Source organism: Schistocerca cancellata, chromosome 3 (genome assembly GCF_023864275.1).
Source record: "Schistocerca cancellata isolate TAMUIC-IGC-003103 chromosome 3, iqSchCanc2.1, whole genome shotgun sequence".
Taxonomy (NCBI): Eukaryota; Metazoa; Arthropoda; class Insecta; order Orthoptera; family Acrididae; genus Schistocerca; species Schistocerca cancellata.
The window spans coordinates 841,895,597-841,916,918 of NC_064628.1; positions in this window are offsets into that span (position 1 = coordinate 841,895,597).

Here is a 21,322-nt window from a genome sequence, read left to right on the forward strand (position 1 = left end):
TGAAAGTTTTGGCAGCTGCACGTCGCACGAGTTATGGTGGAGTTAAATCTTGTTGCATGGAATCGCTGCAAAAGAAAAAAATAAGAAACGTGTTTCGATTCATTACTGGATGAAGAAAAGATGCCAGCTCCATTGCTCAGCATCCTTGCTGAAATAATTTGTAATGGAAGACCCAGGAAGTTCTTTTATCTCAGAATGTCTCCAGAACTGTTAACGTTTCTTCTAAATAGAGTTAATTATGCGATAAGGAATAAAGACATTGTAATGCATGAAGCGCTGCCGCCAGAACTGAAGTTACATATCACATTGCATTCATTACAACTGAGAACACTCGGCATGCTATGAGATGCGGTTTCAGTTGGGATAACGCTTTTTCATTAACACCAATAATTATTAACATTAACAGTGATAATTATTAACATAGAGAGCAGTAATTATTCGAAGCAGGCCGCATTAAGAAGATAATGTTTTGCAAACTTCTCTCTTTAAGATAGTCCTGTACTGTGGCAATATGTCAAAATTCAAACATATGTCAATGCTGAGCACTGCTTGCGACGTTTTAAATAGATGAATATTGAATAAAGAATGTAGCTTCTTGATTTGCGTAGCCTTCTCTCCTGTCAACAATATTCCTTTAAAAAAAGAGTGGACCAACGATGGGATTTTAGTTTTGTAGACAAGAGCATTTCTACAGCTAGAATTACATTTGCTTGTATTTTTCTTAATTCAGTTATATACGTGCTCCTAATTCAATAAATGTAGCCGTGCAGCTCAGATATTGTCAAACTATCTATGTTCTGATCGCACACGACGGTCTCAGGAGCAGCAATATGTTGCTTATTTTTGTAATCAGCATCACTGAAAATCCACAAACACCCATGCAAAGCATATATATCCAAAAAGCGAACATTATTCTCCGTTCCCCTCTTGATATTTCAGTTTGTCTACATTCTACGAACACTCATAACCTCAAAACCCAAGCAACTAGTGTCGCCAAAGTTGGAACACGCCAAAACTGTTTAGTTTCACCGACGAGTTGCGCAAACGCGCGGCGCGCATGCGCAGTGGCCGGTAGCGCAGTTGCCTGCAATCTAGTGTCTTCGTGTAAACTAGGCTTAACACTGGCGGCACAGGTTCAAATGGTTCAAATGGCTCTGAGCACTATGGGACTTAACTTCTGAGGTCATCAGTCCCCTAGAACTTAGAACTACTTAAACCTAACTAACCTAAGGACATCACACACATCCATGCCCGAGGCAGGATTCGAACCTGCGACCGTAGCGGACACGCGGTTCCAAACTGAAGCGCTTAGAACCGCACGGCCACACCGGCCGGCGGCGGCACAGGTCATACAATGTCCCGTGAAAGGAAGTAACCACTTACGACATGAAATTATTACAAGGTACTGTTACGTTAATGTGACCACCAGCTATGTTCGACGTCAATGTGCAATAACCATTCACAACGGTAGGTGGCGGCTCTGGCAGTGGCGGATATTTAAAACATGTCAGGGGGACGCGGAAAACAGTGCAGTCGTTGTCGTAACGCGGAAACGGAAAGATTCATCCGACGTCCAAACGGACAACGGTGAAAGCATTTTCGTAATATTAAGTGTTAAAAATGTTCATGTCCCGCCATGGTTAACGTATACCGTGCGTGGAAAAACGGTGCTATCGAAAACTGGCACCGAGGCAACTGTGGTGTTCCATGTGCCGTAGATGACAGGAGTGGCCGACGGCTGCGCATATGTGTAGAGGGCGAACAGACGTGCAACTGTTCAGCAACTGACAACCCAGACGAATCAAGGGACTACCAACAGTGACTGCTCAACAACAGTTCAGCGGACGTCGCTGCTTAAGTGTCTCCTGAGCAGGCGCCCGGTTCACGCTTCCATGCTGACTGCTGTTCGTCTACGACGAAGGTTCGAATTTGAGCGCCAACAGCGCAATTAGATGTCCACTGAGTGGCGACAGGTGCCCTTATGCTCCATCAGACAGCTGGCCTGCGGCGTGTACAGCGTGAAAGTTCTGAAAGAAAACACTCTGCAACAGTCGTTGGCACGGTTTAAGTCGGAGGAGACACCTTTGTGGGTTGGGGTGCGTTTTTGTGGCATCCCGTGGGTGATCTAGACATTTTGGAACACACGGTGGATCAACACAAGTATTCATCTGTCCTTCGGGATCATGTCGAACCCTACATCCATTTTGTCTTCCCTCAGCTTCATGACATCTACCAGCAGGCCATGCAATGTGTCACAAAGCTTACATTGTATGTGTGTGGTTCAAAGAACCCCACGATGAGTTTGCCATACTCTGATGGCCGCGAAAATTCTCGGATTAAAGCCCAGTCGAGAATCTGTGGGACCACTTCGATCGGGTTGTTCGGGCCAAGGATCTTCAACCAAGACACCTACGGCATCTGGCTACGGCACTGCAGTTGGCACGGTACGACATCAATGTCAGCCTTCCACAACCTCACTGACTCTCTTAGTGCAGTGATAATAAAATCAAGACCCTAAGCTGTGGACAGGCGTTGATATACATCAACAGGGACAGTTGAAAATGTGTGGCCCGACTGGGACTCGAACCCATGATCTCCTGCTTACCTGGCAGACGTTCTGTCCATCTGAGCCACTGAGGGCACAGAGGATAGTGCGACTACAGGGATTTATCCCTTGCACGCTCCCCGTGAGACCCACATTCCCAGCGTGATGGCCACACACTACATCTGTAGGCCCATGCCCAGTACACTCATTACTCGCGGCAGACAATCTTACCGCGTCCCGTAAGAGTTCGGTCAATGTGTGTGCATCCAGCACAGAAGAAGGAGGTCAATGGCCGGTTAGCCTTAACTATATGATGATGGTATCTGTTCTTTCGGACATGTCATCTTCATACTCTTACTGCACGTCTCGCAGCGGCCGGCGAATCACATTAATGTGACTGTACAGTGAATTATTTCAGCTGTTGGCAGAAACAGAAACAAAAGCGAAATCAAAACTGGGCAGTCAGCAAACAGGTAAGTGTTGTTTGCTGTCTTTCGGCAGGATGGTATGAAGGCTTGGCTTTTTCCTTCCTTTTTTTTCGGCCGTAAATTCCTGTCCTGCACCTCCTCATCTCAGAGTAGCACTTGTACCGAATGTCCTCATTTATTTGTTGGATGTATTCCAATCTCTGCCTTTTCCTGCAGTTTTTACCCTCTCCAGTTCCCTCTAGCATGGAGGTTATTCCCTGATGTCTTAGCCGGCCAGAGTGGCTGAGCGGTTCTAGGCGCTACAGTCTGGAACCGCGCGACCGCTACGGTCGCAGGCTCGAATCCTGCCTCGGGAATGGATGTGTGTGATGTCCTTAGGTTAGTTAGGTTTAAGTAGTGCTAAGTTCTAGGGGACTGATGACCTCAGAAGTTAAGTCGCATAGTGCTCAGAGTCATTTTGAACCTGATGTCTTAAGACATGCCCTATCATCCTCTCTCATTACCTTGTCGCTGTTTTCCATATGTTCCTTTCTTCGCCGATACTGTGGAAACCTCTTGAAAGATGTCAGGTTGTCATGACTTCCATCTCTTTGATTCAGCTTTTCTTCTTAAGTTCCTGAGTGGTGCTGGCCAATTGAGGTCATTGGAGTAACGAAATCTGGGATGAAAGCTTTGATTTTCTTTGGGTAGGTAACGGGGTGACGGGACTGTAGCACTTTATTAGGCGTGGGACGATGTGTGGCGGCAAGACTACCTGAGTGTCAGTAGTGGAGTACGGACGGATCGTCGCACCACGTGGGGCGCCCGGCGTCTTCACTTTATGTAGCGAGGCGGGCAGGGTCGGGGCCTTCGCCGCGCGAATCGTTTTAGTGCGCTGGGGCCCGCCGCCCACCTACCAGACGACGCTGGATGCCTGCATTGTCTGCGTCGGTTCGGAGAATTTTAATGTCTGCATCCACAGGGGGTCGACAGTACGGCGCCCACATAAACCACTCCCATCCGAAGGTCGGAGGCATTTTCAGGCTTGCACTTTCTCGTGCATAGACCAAGAAACGCCATCTGATTTGTGCACACCATTATGATGTGTGTGGTGACACAAACGAGCGCACTCCGAATTAGGGGGGACGATCCATGATAGGAGAAAAATTTGTTGTAATGGCTTGGAGGGGAGGAGAGCGGCAGGATTGTAGAGTTTGAGCCGGCCGTTGTGGCCGAGCGGTTCTAGGCGCTGGAACCATGCGACCGCAACGGTCGCAGGTTCGAATCTTGCCTCTGGCATGGATGTGTATGATGGTCTTACGTTAGTCAGGTTTAAGTAGTTCTAAGTTCTAGGGGACTGATGACCTCAGATGTTGAGTCCCATAGTGCTCAGAGGCATTTGAGCCATTCGAAGAGTTTGTTAGGCAGCAGTTTCTGTGACCTCCCACGGTTCGAGATTTACCTGCATAGTGGGGACAAGGTGCTAATCTTTCGGTGTGAAAGCGAGGTGAGGAGATTTCGCTTCTGGATGGTCGTAGAGATCAGTCGTGTTTCACTTCTGGACCTCCCAGAGCGAACGTTAGAGTTCTTTACTTTTGGTCAGCCGGAGTGAGCGTGACTCCAAGAGTCAAAGTAGTCAGGGCAGAACCTGTCTGCTACCACTTGGTGACAACAATCGGATTTGTTAGTCGTTTTGCGCTTGCACTATTTCGGTCGCGGCTTTATCCATGGGCGCAGATCGCCATTGAGAGCAGTTGAAACATTATCCTTGCGCTGCGAGTTCTCGGCACACAGCATACAGGAATGGGATCACCTGTCGTGTTATAGAGTCGTACAAACCTGTCGGAACGTGTGCTAATGCATTCGCAGTACCGGCAAAGTAATCTAATTAATTTGACCCCTCCCAGCTTACACTGTCGCTTTGTCGCCATACACAGCCTCGGCCTACATGTGTGATCTGTATTAAGGGCTCTCACTCCTGGTTGTTATTCTACATAATAGCCAGGGGTAACGTGTTAAGGTATACTCTCACCCACAGCTTTGTAGGACTCTATAACATTGATAGTTGATCCCATTCCTGTATGCGAATGCAGCCAACGTCTCATTACCCCAGTTACAGAGTTCTTATTTATACTCCATTCAATATTTGTGTCTGGTAATAGTTTAGGAATTCTCACGATAAATCACTTTGTGATAGCAAACTCTTTGTAATATTTAGTAGTTGAATTTCACCACTGCCTTGCCAGATACAAATGATTTTCCATTAAATTAACGTAAATAGAATTATGTCAAAGGCGCAACGCTTAAACTGACCACAAACAGGGCTATATCATAATTCCCTCCGTAAATTCTCTGCAGTGTGATAGGAACTGTGGTAATTAAAAGGGGGAGGGGTTGTGTGTATTAGCGTAACTAATACGATTTTGTTTAATGAATTTTGGTGACATGACCACTTCTAAGCTCCGACACCTTGCATAATATCGACCCTGTCAGGATCTTTTTAGGTTGGCTCTGAGAGGCAATCAGCATTTAACAAAGTTTAGTTTTGCTCTCCGTTTATTTTAACTCCATTGTAAAATAAGACGCTGGTGCGAATTTGCTAACCATTGTGATGTTCTGTTCATTTAGGTGTGTTTTTTTGATGTGGTTTCTACATCACATTCCATGTTTTCTGTGTGTTGATATCCGGCGTTTCTAACATCGTTGTGGATTAATATTGGAGGGAATGATGACTGATAATGCAAACTGATGTGACAAGTTTCATCGCAAGACTAGGACGTGTAGTATAAATTTTAAAATTTTCACCAAATGTCACTCATTGCATACTTTGGTTTGTTGTCTATTCACATAAATGTTAACGCTACGGAAGGTTTGGTTGAGACATAACGGGAGTCAGCTTGAATGATGTAGTGTTATGGACAGAGAAGAAGCTAAGAACGAAAACGACTCAGCAGATGAGATGGTTCACACTCCCATGGAACAAGATGATAGACACACTGATGTGAAGTACGATTCAGTAAATGGTTGCGAGCATAGCAGTGAATGTGATTATATGGGAGCACAAGAATATGGAAGCATCAAAAGGCCAATCTGGCCAAGGTGCTGTAGCAGTGCACAGGAATCGAGTGTCGTGTCACCAGTCAATCTTCCCGAGCGTCGTCGGCGCACCAGACTTCCAGCACCCGGAGTTGAGAGTTATAGGCGACCTGCGCTGGCTAGCAGGAGTCGAATTAACAATTCCAAATACTGGAAGAAATAATCAGAAAAGAGGAAATACAAGAATTAGAAAAGAGACTTCAGGAGACAGAAAAAAAGTTGGGGAATCAACTTGAGACCACTTAACAGTAGAGGGGAAAATTAGTAGTGAGGCTAAGCAGACTTCGTTAGCGAGGGAAGATGCGACAGTCTCCAAAAGAACCGCCGTAACGGCAAATAACAGAGTCAGGCTATCGAGGTGAACTGCAAACATTAATTCTTTTGCAACTGAATCCCTCAAAACGCATTCCGGAGGACGACGATTCAATCCCGCGTCTGGCCATCCTGATTTAGGTTTACCGTGATTTTCCTAACTCGTTCCAGGCAAATGCCGGGATGGTTCCTTCGAAAGGGCACAGCCGACTTCCTTCCCGTATTTCCCTAATCCGATGAGACCGATGACCTCGCTGTCTGGTCTCCTCCCCTAAAAAAACCAACCAACCCTCAAAACGCAGGGACAGGTGCATGTTGCGGGTACTTCACAAAGACTAACGAGTGTAGAAGAACATACTGCAGGCACCACACAGAAAACACAGAGAACAGAAGGTCTTGTTCAAATAGAACAAGCAGGGCAGAGGGGTGCCTTGCGCTCCGACCTCACAAGAACAGCAGAGAGAATCGTGTCAACAGCAGTTTGCTCTCCATGTGTGGAATCAGAAAGAGTAAACGCATCACAGCACGCGCGCTCAGGCGATGACAGCTCTCGCACAACTGCTGCTCGCTTAGGAGGTGCAATGCGGGGTTGGAAACCGGAGCAAAACACAGTTGGTTGGTCACTACAACGGACCGGAGATACGCGGGCACAAAGAGCAGAATAGGATGTATGTCTCGGGGGCTTAGCGCAAGCAGAAGGGCAGGACTGGACTTCGGTTATAAGCACTTCATGTCAGTGCTAAAATTCCAGAATTTTCGGGAAAACAGAAGTCTGCTCCTCGCGAAAGTTAAGCTGTCTCCGTTTAGCTACTCTTTACTTGGTTACGAACAGTAGAATCAAAACTGGAATTTATCTGAGGACTCATTGAAGATCCAGCAGCCGAACAGCTGCGTGGGGTGGCGGCAAACAGCCGATCATTCCAAGAACTCAAAGACGCGTTTCTCGGAATATACCGGTCACGGGAAATGCAAGACCGAATGAAACAAGAAATCATCCTGTGCCCAAACCCCGAATCGTAAGGGTTGAAGAGCCCAACGAAATTACTCGAAGGATTAATAAAAAAGAACCAGTTCTTAGACGCGCCTTACAATGTCATTGAAATCATCCAGTTCACCTTCTAGAAACTACCATGTAATTACCAGCAAGTCCCAGTTGGTAAATGTGGTATAAATGTCGACACCTTTAAGGGTCTACTTCGCGAACTTGAGCTGATATTCGACAGACAAGCTCCTCGAGAGCGAAATTCAGAACAACTACTAACTGCTGTGGGTAAAGTGTTTAGGACAGAAATGTACACAAATTAGGTATAGCTGTGTGTAGAATGTATTTTGACAAAATTATTTCTTGTAGTGTAGGCTGATAAAGTAAACCAGACTGGTGATGTTATCTTGTGCGTCGTCATTCAGTGTAGATGAAATGTAACTGTAATGAATTTTATCCATAGTAGATGCTGTTGAACTCCGCGAGTCTTCCTTTATAGGATGTAGAAAAATTTCCGCTACCAGTCACAATAAAAGGTTATTTATTTGTCACACGACCGGTTTCGGGCTTGTGCCCACCCTCAGGTGTTTATACATTCATTTACACGTTTATTTTGCTGGAGATCACTGTATAAATACAAAAAAATTATTTGCTGGTGACTAAACAGATACAAGGTGGACAATTGCAAGCGGCAAGGCAGCATTTATCGAAAATATATCTGTACTTGCATAAAGATGGAGCATCATTATTACGGTTACACGGTGGTGACAGTTTTTCCACTTAGTTGCACACTTGTTATCATTTTCACGTCCATATTTCAGTTTCATGAATTTTAGCTGCATATTTCACTATTACGATGTGCACTCGTGAAATACAGTGTGTTTACATACAAACACGTGGACTACGGTCAATAAACTTAGACGTAGCAGGTGTAAAGATGTTGCTCATATGTAACTGTGTTTTTTTTTTCATTCACAAGAAACATCTCATTGGTGTTGCGGGGGGAGCAATGCCATCCACCTGACACTCGAGTTATGATAGAAGTTTCTTGTGTGTGTCGAAACTTCGCCAATTTTGTGATGCGGTTGGGAAACTGCTCGCCTTAGTTTTCGTTGGAGTATGGGCACGCCACTGGTTGAGTTCCACTATTTTTTCGGAGAAGTTTTACGTTGGAGTATAAACACGCCACAGGTTGCGTTGCACCACTTTCACTGGAGTTTTTCGTTGGATTATGGGGACACCACTGGGTGCATTGCACCACTTTTCGAGGCCGTTAAGCTGGAGTGTGATGCCATCAAGCCCGCCCATGCCACTATAGCGTTGGGTACATCCTCATGAGAGTGAAGAGTTTCTCGCAATAGTGGCATGTCGGTGCAACTGTGGACTCGACACGGTAGCACTGGACACTCCTTGCAAGGGGCGTAAGCAGCATCTCGTCGACCAAATCTTGTCTATTACTAGGTGCACTCACGCGTAATGAAAGCACTAACATGATGCACATACAGCCTGTAATAGATGGTGAAGGAGAACACGTGGGATACGATACAAGGTCAAGAATTCTTGTCTTGCCTCAAAGTTCATCACTCAGTTACAGCGTACAGGCTGTGGGGGCGGCGGAGAAAGAAGCCAGTGGTGGCAACTCGACGACCAGCTGATCACAACAAGCGCAACGTCGTCTCTTCAAGACGCATCAGCCGACACCCCCGGGATAACAAGGCCGCCCAGCAGTGTTAGTGACGTCACACTAAGCGGTCCATAGCCGACGCAGCAGTCCACGGACACCTCCGTACAGACGCGCCTGATGCTAACGATCTTCTGTCCGTCATACAGAAAGGAGCGAACTAATCGATAATTCGAACCAAAGACCAAATTATATATATTCTTGTAAACAGCATAAAGGTTCATAACGAAATACCGATTACATATACGAGCAGGAATAGGTTCTAGAACTCCTCTGAAAAGTGTTTATCTTCAGTACCAGAATGAACATCAAATTGTCAGGTTTTCTAAATAGAAAAGCACTTTGTTAGTAACAGACAGCAATAATGAGACTTTCAGTTGGTGATTTCTACGTGGAAAAGGAAATAAGCTGTAGAGAGATTGAAAATGGTAAGTAAAGAGAGCCTCAGCCTTTTGCTCACATTATTATATGTAATGCACTTGGTTGTTTTTTCATTTCCTTTACCAAGCGAGGTGGCGCAGTGGTTAGCACACTGGACTCGCATTCGGGAGGACGACGGTTCAATCCCGTCTCCGGCCATCCTGATTTAGGTTTTCCGTGGTTTCCCTAAATCGCTTCAGGCAAATGCCGGGATGCTTCCTTTGAAAGGGCACGGCCGATTTCCTTCCCCATCCTTTCCTCACCCGAGCTTGCGCTCCGTCTCTAATGACCTCGTTGTCGACTGGACGTTAAACACTAATATCCTCCTCCTCATTTCCTTACCTTTCATAAGATTTTTAAATATTGTTTCAAGGAGTGTATCTTCAATAGCAGAGTGAACTTCAAATTGTCAGGCTTTTCTTAAAGGAAAGAGCAGTCCCTTAGTATCACAGTGCAAGACAGAATCTTGTGTTCAGTGATGTCTGTGTTAAAAGGAGAATATTTGATATCTATCTTTTGTTTCCATTCTTTATTACTGGAGATACACTTGTAAAAATTCTTGGAAAGAGCTGTCACCATGAACATATGAGTAAATTCACAATAGTCATATGTTTTATGAGATAAAGCCAACTCTTGTTACCTTATTGTAAACGAAAGTTGTGAGGGTTTTGCTATGTATGACAGTGTTTAAGATAATTTACTTTCAGTGTAGTAGCTTGAAAATGTTAAGTCCTGCTGTCAGTTGGCATTTGTCACCACCTGTATGCGAGTTTTAAAGCTAAATAGTGTTCTGACAATTATAAAATAGTGGCAAAGTTCCTCAATCGATTAAACTTATTCCTGCCCGTATATGTAATCGGTATTTCGTTATGAACCTTTATGCTGTTTACAAGAATATATATAATTTGGTCTTTGGTTCGAATTATCGATTAGTTCGCTCCTTTCTGTATGGCGGACAGAAGATCGTTAGCATCAGGCGCGTCTGTACGGCGGTGTCCGTGGACTGCTGCGTCGGCTATGGGCCGCTTAGTGTGACGTCACTAATACTGCTGGGCGGCCTTGTTATCCCGGGGGTATCGCATCAGCCCAGGAGGAAAGCAGTCATGGTAGTAGTAACGTATCCGGTTTGCTTACTATGTAGGTATTTTTCAAAATGTTGTTATTATTACTACTTAAAAGTTCTGCATTACTATGACTAAGATCTTTATTATCCAGTGATGATTACTTGTGTTCTTTTTTTGTGGTGTGTCATCACCTCTTGTTTTCAGATGTGAGAGGAGTCGTCATCCAGGATGATGTCGTTAGCAAGGTTTAGTGCTGGAGTTAATCATGCAGTAGTCAGTATTATGGACAATTAGTAATATGATGATGGTAGACAACAACTGTATTTAATTGTGTTATGAGAATAATGTGCACTGGGAATAGGGTTAATTATGGAACTAGTATATTTTTTTCTGTGTCTTGAGCTTGCACCTATTTATTTGTGGTGTGCGTACTGTAAGACCTTCGGTACACTCACCACCAGATTATTTGACTTGTCGCTCTAACGAAGTAGGCGAGTGTCAGCAATATGTCTCGTGGTCTTATCGTGGCGTGTTTATCTTCTGCTGTTAGGTCAGATGATAGAAATGCCACTTGCACGCTTAGAGTAGCAGATTGACGGTGACCAACTTTAAACAGAACTTGATTAATTTTCACACACATTTATTAACATAATAACAAGCATAAAAATTACTTAACTTGGTTCTGGATGCTATTTACAATTGACAGTCTGAAGTTCCTTTGATATTAGTACGTTAATCTTATTCTCACATATATCTGATACTTGACAAAAGTGTCTATACATTTATCTTCATGGCTATGTACAGGAATATGGTAATCTTATTGGACGCAGACTGAAACTTGACTGTAGACTGGTACAGACAAATGTAGAACTCGTACAGACTGTTGCAGACAAATGCAGACTGGTACAGGCTGATGCAGACTGACTAATCGGAGGTCTGTACACTCGTTATAATACCTCGCGCGTTCATGTATCACTGCCCGAGTGTGATCCGTGAGGAGAAAAGGTTCTGCGTTAGCAGCAATCTCATTGGCTGCGTTACATATTAATACGCGGATCGGCGGAAGCAGAATTTGGTCCGTCTCTAAGACAGCGCCATCTCGTAGTGCGGAGACGGACGAGCGCTGCGCCTGCGCTGTAGTGCTTAGCGGGGCGCGCTCTAGTGGGAAAGTTGTGTACGCGCTGACTACGCGGAACTATGTACACAACATTATTGTTTTGGGTGAAGGTTTTCTAGGCTGTAAGAGAGCTCTATTTTTGTTCCATTACTTTAGGTTAGTTGGTCCCTATAGAATTATGTTACGCAGCATTAATGTTACTACGATAGATGGACAAAGTCTTGTAAATAACTACAGTTTATTGTAAACTTGTCGGTCATGAATTTTTCAGGTATGATAGTGGCAACATTACAAATTCAATTCAACATAAGCGATTAATATTGTCGGAATAAAGATTGTCTTTTATTTTGTTTTATGTAATATATTTGTAACATTGTATTGTGAAAATACTTGGGACGATGACCGGCCGGAAACGAAAAAGCGCTGCGCAGGTAAAGTGAGGCAGGCTGCACGACATAAACTGAATCCAACTCTGGAGTCGCCAGGCCGCAGGGAAAGGCCTGGGGCTGTCTGACAGGCATCCTGCCGAGCAAACGCCGGCGCCCTTTCACATTCCATACTGGCCTGTGTCACATACGAGAGATTGGCCATCAAATTATCGTAAATAGAATCACGTCGAAAGCGCAGCTCTTAAACTGACCACACACAGGGCCATATCATAATTTCCTCCATAAATTGTCCGTAGTGGGATAGGATCTGCGGTAGTTAAAGGGGGGATTGTGTGTATTAGCGTAACGAATACGGATATCTATAATGAATTTGGATGACATGCCCACCCCCCAAACCCGGCGATTCGCACTCTTTGATAACAGAAATTCTATTAGACAGAAATGTTCTTTTTGGCTGTGCTATTCATGTCCTCCTTGCTTCATTGGTCATGAGTTATCTTACTTCCCAGGAAGCAGAATTCTCTAACTACCTCGTGAACACCAATATTGATGTTATGTTCCTCGCTATTCTCGTTGCTACTGCTTCTCAATACTTTCGTCTTTCTTCCGTTTATTCTCAATACACATTCCGTACTCAGTAGACAGTTGTTTCCCTCATTCTATCAGATTGATTGACTAATTAATTAAATCGGTACACTTTGTGTCCGGCCAATTTTTTGCTTATTTCCTACTGGTGGGTACTGGCACAGTTAGGTCATTTGGTAAGGAATCCATTACGTCGGAGGTAGCTGAAAATTTCAAATTTCAGCTCAGTTGCATGTTATGTCCTTAAACAATTTGCGGGAGGGACTGGGCAGATTCGTGCTTGCAACACAACTATCGGAAACAATAAATGGAATTTGACTTTTCGATTGGATCCTTAAAGCGCTATAGAATTCCTAAATTTGTTCTCTTTGCGATATTCAGAAGGAGAAGGAGGAAGGGCCTACTTTGCGATAGGATAGAGACAACCGCAACAAACACCTCTGCAAGACAGACTCCACTGCGATATACTGAGAAGCGCTAAACACGACACGCATGTTCCAATCCGTAGTAGTGGTAGTTGTCGTGGCTAGACGTCAGAGATCACTATCAGTCACGAAGTTGACGTAGTGATTGGGTTTTTAAAGCGCTATAAAATTCAAAATTTGTTCTTTCCGTTACATTTAGAAAGAGGAGGAAGAGACTACTACATCACAGGATACCGAAAACAGCAAATACCACTGCACGACAGAGATCACCGCGATGTATTGAGAAGCATTAAACGTGACACACTTAAATCACGATCCAGTCGGTAGCAATAGTTGTCATGGTTGGGTGTCGAGATCGCTGAAACACTCGCACATGTCCCGACGTCCACATGCAGTGCGCCAATCCCCTTCTACACCGCCAGTACCAACGCTCAGAGGTCGGACAAAATTGCTGAAGTGCCCACAGCCGCAACGTGGACGTCTGTGTATGCGAGTACACCACCATCTACCATGGAGGGCATCCTCGGATGATTGGAGTGATAGGAATTCAGATGTTATCAACATGTTCAACACCAACACTAGTCAGTGATCGATACTGAATCGCTCAATTTTGCACGGAGAATAAATGAAACATACGCGGTCGCGGAGACAGCCTAATGCATGATGAGTATTAGTTTGCTATTCAGTTATCCATAGGGCGCCACCGCAGCTGCTGGCAAGAACTGAGTAGCTGTCAGGCCGGAACTTTCTTTGTACCCACCGCTCGCGAGAGCGTTCAGCCGGAAATATCCTTTCGTTCCAGCCATAGACTACCTCCACCACGTGGCCCACAAGCCAAACGACGTCGTCCTAGAAAACCAGGCACATATTTATCACTGTAATCACAGTTAAATATCACGATTGCAGCCTCAATCTGATGACATTCGACAATAAGCGAAGTATCGGAAACACCTCCCCTGACAGCTATGGCTCTGGAAATATCAGCACCCACAACCCTCCACCGTGGTCTAGGGATACGCGTGGTCTAGGGATAACGTCTTTGATTAGTAATCAAAACTCATCGGTACGAAACCCAACGCCGCTTCTGTCTTGCTTAATAACTAGCGTTGTCGACCGAAGACTTCCGACGGTCTTTTCAAAGAGAGCTGAGGAGCGGACAGAGGTTCAGGGCAATCCCTTGCCTTGGGGTGGGAAATCGCTCCTAAAGGCAGAAGAATCAGCAACGGTCAACGGCACGAGGATGGAGAAAGCAATGGAAACCACTGCATTAAAAACATAAACGTTTATCCGCAGGACATGTGGCCTGTAATTGAAAAAGTATCATGATGATCTCTCTATTGATATAAGATTTCGGAATAGTCGCTTATTCCGATCTCCGGGAGGGGACTTCCAAGACGGGGGGGGGGGGGGGAACATGAGAAAAAAACTGAGTAATCAACGAAACGATAATATTGTACGAGTCGGGGTGTACAATGTGGTAGGGAAGCTATCAAAACCTGGAAAGGGAAATGCAAAGGCTCAGTCTGGAAGGGGTTTCTTTCAATAATTGATGATTAGAGACCCTAGACGGGTCAGCCAAATGTCGGGGGGTTTTAACAAGAATGCTTTTACTTGTTCACTTTGCCTACTGGATCGGGTCGTTGGCTCTGGCTGAAGGCCTGTTATGAGACCCAACCTGTTAATTAAAACTGCCCCTTCACTAATTTTGATTAATATTTAATAACTAAATAGTGTTCAGGGAACTGATCACTACTAAACAAACAAGGATAGCATTGAACACATTTATTGAACACCAATCTTCCTAACATTAAACTGAACAATGACATACATTTATAAGTGATAAAATTAAGCTAGTGATGGCATGGCCTTAAATTCCAAAACTAACTCTTAAGGTCGGATAACGCATCTGTACTTGTTATTTTCTACTCTCTCCCCTTGTCGGACGGCATAAAATACGTCAGACAAACCTACTGCAATTAACAAATTCTCAATAAGAGCGTGGCTGGAAAACTGAGCTCTGGTAATCATAGGCGTGCGTAATATCGGATTAAATGCCGAAACTGAGCATCACGTTACCAAATGCAGCATCGTGGACATGTCAGCAAGCTGCCGATGGTGTCTGCGTCGTCGAGGAGCCTCAATTGCAACAAAATGAATTTATTTTTGCGAACGGGCTTCCTGTTCGTAAACTCCTATTCAAAAGCTAACTCTGCTTTCTTTCCAATCGTCTCGCACTCGTTAAGACGGGACTCACCAGCCCAAAGGCGGAATCCAGTAACGTATTTAATAAAGTGTGGCTCAAGGAAATTGCTCTGCTCCTGTCTGCTTCCTGTGAGACAGTATTCCGAACCGTAATTAGCGGAATCAGTCTCTCTCCAACAGTAAAACATGACAGTACCCCTAACTGAATACTAGTTTCAGTTGCAGCTGGCAGACTTATTCAAAGTTCTGCACAGCACACTGAAAAGAATTTACTATCCTACAGCAGAGCCGAAAGCACGACGTCCGCTCGCTACAGGAGCTAAGACGCTTCTCTTCGATAACAGCCCCAAAAGCTTCCCTCTGCAAAAATCAGCACCTCCACACTATTTTTCGAGCTGGCCAATCCCGTGGCTCTAGACCAGCACAGTTCGCTCCCACTATTATTTCCTGGCTTCTTCCAGCCAATTTAATCATTCTGCGCCTTACTGTGCCTAGAATGTTCTGGAACAAACTGAAACTCCATTCAAAATTGAACCCACCAATCGTGTCTCTCTGTTCGCCCTCGCGCGTGAAAAGGTCATTGCACTAGCTTAACCGTGTTTCTTAGAAAGCCCCAGAAAACGTTAAGATTCGTGGGAAGGCTCCCTTAGGCCCCAGATCATCTCGACATAGTGGCGTCGGCGTAAAGTCCAGCGCCAACGAGGCGCCGTCCCTCGAAGGCCTGCCTGTGTTGTCCGCGCAATGCGTGCCTACCTGCTCCGGCGGCGCGTCTACCCCAGTGGGACACTTTCGCATGCCGACTCGTAATGGTCGGTTGTAAACTTCCGCACCCCTCTGCCCTGCCTTTGAGCAGTGCCGCTCGTCCGCTCCAGCCAAACTCCGTGAAAATATCACCTGAACCCCGACATCATGCAACATGCGAATTTCTTAAAGTTAATACGCGTCTTAAGCCGTCTGATACTCCCTATATTAATTTCAATAGGCTGATTGCCTGATAAATAGCATAATAACCGATGTCTAACTCGCCTTTGCAACAATTATTGTATTACAGTAAGGTGCAAAATACTGCTACCTTATAAGTCTATATGCAGTAGGGGTCAGTGAAGTGAAATGCAAAGAAAACAAGGATTTTTGGTCAGATGATTATAGTGTAATATCAATAGCAGCAGAAAATGGAATAACGGGAGTAGGATTCGTTATGAATAGAAATGTAAGACAAAGAGTGTGTTACAGTGAACAGTTTAGTGACAGGGTTGTTCTTGTCAGAATCTACAGCAAACCAACATTGACAACGATAGTTCAAGTATAGGTGCCGACGTCACAATCTGAAGATGAAGAGATAGGGAAAGTGTATGAGGATAATACAGTACGTAAAGGAATATGAAAATCTAATAGTCATGAGGGACTGGAATGCATTTATGAGGGAAGGAGTAGAAGGAAAAGTTGCAGGAAAATATGGGCTTGGGACAAGGAATAAGATGAGAATGACTAATTGAGTTCTGAGATAAATTTCAGCTAGTAATAGCGAATACTCTCGTCAAGAATCGCAAGATTAGGAGAAATAGTTGGAAAAGGCCGGGTGAAATGGGAAGATTTCAGTTAGGTTACATCGTGGTCAGACAGAGATTCCGAAATCAGATTCTGGACTGTAAGACGATCGAAATAAAAACAGCAATCGAATTAGTTAGTTCTTTTGGATGTATTTTATGCATCCCACAATACAGCAGAGAATGGTAAGAAGGAGAGATTCAACCCCTGCAAACTGCATTTTATAAATAAAAAGTGTGCCCTCTGCTATGTAATTGAATTTCGTATCGTCAGATTCTTCCTCTCCATCACAGACCCACCATTTCCCAGATGGGGAGGAGGAGTGGGCGTGAGGACTTACCAGAGAGGGAGGTGTTAATTAATTGATTAATTTAATTAATTAGCCAATCAAATTGATGGTATGGCAGGGGGCTATTTGAATAACTTAGGCCTGAAAGTGTACTAGTATCAGTGAGGTGGAAGAGGTGAGGGAGGGAGTGGGGGAGGGGGATGGGTGAGGGAGTTTTCTCAGAAGGACAGACTGTCCCCAGGGGGTCATAAATCAATTAGTAGAACAATAGTTTAAGGGGAGGGGGACAGGGTCATAAATCAATCACGTCTGACGCTGAATGTATGCTTTCCCCTCAATGTAAGCAACCCACACTAACCAAATACCCTAATACGGTACAGTACACTAATGGCCATTAAAATTACTACACCACGAAGATGACGTGCTACAGACGCGATATTTAACTGACAGGAAGAGGATGCTGTGATATGCAAATGACTAGCTTTTCAAAGCATTCACACAAGGTTGGCGCCGGTGGCAACACCTACAACGTGCTGACATGAGAAAAGTTTCCAACCGATTTCTCATACACAAAGAGCAGTTGACTAGCGTTGCCTGTTGAAACGTTGTTGTGATGCCTCGTGTAAGGAGGAGAAATGCGTACCATCACGTTTCCGACTTTGATAAAGGTCGGATTGTAGCCTATCGCGATTGTGGTTTATCGTATCGCGACATTGTTGCTCGCTGTGGTCGAGATCCAATGACTGTTAGCAGAATATGGAATCGGTGGGTTCAGGAGGGCAATACGGAACGCCGTGCTGAATCCAACGGCCTCGTCTAACTAGCAGTCGAGATGACAGGCATTTTGTCCGCAGCTTGTGGTCGTGCGGTAGCGTTCTCGCTTCCCACGCCCGGGTTCCCGGGTTCGATTCCCGGCGGGGTCAGGGATTTTCTCTGCCTCGTGATGACTGGGTGTTGTGTGCTGTCCTTAGGTTAGTTAGGTTTAAGTAGTCCTAAGTTGTAGGGGACTGATGACCACAGATGTTAAGTCCCGTAGTGCTCAGAGCCATTTGACAGGCATTTTATCCGCATGGCTGTAACGGATCGTGCAGCCACGTCTCGATCCCTGAGTCAACAGATGGGGACGTTTGCAAGACAACAATCATTTGCACGAACAGTTCGACGACGTTTGCAGCAGCATGGACTATCAGCTCGGAGACCATGGCTCTGGTTACCCTTGACGCTGCATCACGGACAGGAGCGCCTGCGACGGTGTACTCAACGACGAACCTGGGTGCACGAATGGCAAAACGTCATTTTTTCGGATGAATCCAGGTTCAGTTTACAGCAGAGGTTCCCAAACTGGTAGGCGCGCCCCCCTGGGGCGGGGGGGGGGGGGGGGGGGGGGGCGTGATGATGTTACAAGGGGGGCGCGGGTGGAGTTAGGCGGTATAAACCGAATATTTCTTTTTAATATCGATATTTTAATAAAAATGAAAGTGCAGGTATTAATGATAGATTATGGTGCTAAATGCAATCGTTTGGCGGCCCACTTCTTGCAATCCTATCTCAATAACCTATCCTAGAACTTACAGCTTTTGAAGATCACGTTTAGAATGTCACGTTTTGTCACACACAGAAACTCTCAAAATTACGAAGGCGATATGCGTTAATTCTAATACATCAGATTTGTAAACAACTTACTTCTGACAATAGGAAATCAGAAAAGTCAGGTATTAAGTATTCCGTACATTTGTACACATGAACTGAACGTAATCATGTTATAACTTTTAGCCGTAGTAGGCTATGTCCATCAGAGTAATAATCACTTATACTGCGTAACTGCAAAAATGCCGTTTGATTACCTGTCAACCCGCGGATCCCCATGTCATGCGATTACAGTGACTTTAACAGACTGTATACGCTTCAAATAAACTCGCGGGTTCGTAATTTGGGCGCCAGGGTTATGCCCTTTGTCACCAGAAAAATGTGCACGGCGTGAATGCGAAACTAGTACAGGTGTTCGTCCTGATCAGAGTACTTCACGCCGTTCTGGAAACATTGTCGTGAGTGCTAACAATGAAACATAACCCAGCTAGGTAGACAATCAAGTACATTAGTGAAGCTATTTTTTTTTCGAACGGTCAGTACTACAGCTCTTTCATTCGGATTACTTATCTGACAAAACAGATATTTTTCTTCTGCCTTTTTGAAATACGGCATAATTTCGTTTGAAATTAGTGTACATTCTTTGCTGCGACAATGACTTCTTTTGGTACGAGTACAGAGATAACTGCTTGGCACTGTGCACAGTTTGCAGCGATGTGTGAGGTGTATCCATGACCTTACTTAATTACTGTCAAATTTGACAACCAATTCATTGATGTTATCTCAAAACGTATAACGTTTCGTTTATAGGTAACGAAAGATAGGGGCATGAAAACGATTTTCGCATAAAACCGCAGGCTGCACTGCTCAGAACAGCACCGTAGAACAGGTAGCAAATTCTTAGGGTGGCTGTGGGCTGTTTCCGCCCTAATCCGGGAAAAGCCCGTTTCTCCCAGCAAGAGCCCAGCTCGGCCACCAGGTCGCAGACAGACAGTGGCACTGACTACCTGCGCTGCTGCTGGGCTTCCCCATTCTTCGCCCCACTCCTCACAGGCAGTCATCTGAGGTGCCGACCGATGACAGTAGCTTTCCTTTATTTCTGTTGGTTGCTTGCAGTTGTCGACACATCTGATGTATTGGATTTTGCTGAAATCGCATTGAATCTTTCACAGTTGTGCCTCAGTAAAATCAGTATTAGTGCGAAATTATACTGTTAACTTCTTGTTTTCTTTTTACTTCACCATGAGTGTCGTGAAAAAACGTAAATATAATGATGATTATATCAAATACGGTTTTGCTTCTATAAAAAAAAATGGTATTGACCAGCCGCAATGTGTTATTTGCTATGAGGTATTGAGCAATGATTCTATGAGACCTTCTCGTCTGGAACGCCATTTGTGGGCAAAGCATGGTGCATTGAAAGAAAAGCCGAAGGAATTTTTTGCTGCAAAAAGTGATAATTTGAAACGGATGAAGTTGGATACTGCTGGGTCCTACGCTCAGACATCAGAAAAGGTACTGGAAGCCTCGTATGAGTTATCGCTACTTATTTCAAGGACCAAGGACCAAGAAAAGTCTTACTATCGGGGAAACACTAGTCAAACCCTGTTTGTTGAAAGCTGCTGATATTGTTCTTGGGTCATAAAGTAAACAAAAACTTTCACAAATACCGTTTTCTGACAATACTGTGAAACGTCGGACTGATCATGTGGCCGAAGACATACAAAATCAATTAGTTACGGCCGTCAAACAATCGCAGTTTTTCGCAATACAGTTAGACGAGAGTACCGACGTTGCGAATTGTTGCCAACTGCTAGCTTTCGTTCGCTATATAGAAAATGAAGCAATTAAAGAAGAGTTGCTGTTTTCTACAGAGTTAAAGACAACTTCAAAAGCAATTCATATAATGGCAGCCGTCTCTGAATTCTTTTGTAAAAATGAGTTATCATGGCAGAAACTGATAGGCGTATGCACAGACGGCGCCCCATCAATGCTTGGATGTCGCTCAGGATTCGTGCAGATGGTCAGAAAAAAAACCCTAGTATTACTGCTATCCACTGTGTCAAGCATTGGCAGCTAAGACACTTCCAAAGGAACTCAATGATTTCTTGAAACTGCGCATCAAAATCGTGAATCATATTAAAAAGAGTGCGTTAAATTCCAGGTTATTTACGGCTCTTTGTGAAGACTTGGGAGCAGAGTATAAAACACTTTTATTTCATACAGAAGTACGCTGGCTCTCAAATGGAAATATGCTAGGAAGATTATTTGAACTTCGAGACGAAGTGATGCAGTTTTAGAAAAATAACAAACAAACTGAATTGTATATGGAATTTAGAAAGCCCAGTGTTCATGTTGCATTGGCTTATCTGTCAGATATTTTCGAATCTTTAAACACATTGAATTTGAAATTACAAGGTGGAGAGTCAAACATAATTTTTCATCTGTATGCCATCAAAGCGTTTACTGATAAGTTGCAACTATGGAAAGGTAAAATTTTAGGCTGCAATTATTCCTGCTTTCCCAGATTGTTTGGAATCCTGGAAGAAGCCCGATTTCACAACGATTTTAAGGATACCGATACTAAGAGTAAAATATCGAACCATTTGCAGCATCTCATTGACGAATTCGAACGATACTTCCCTAACAGTTGTGATGATAAAATTTATTATA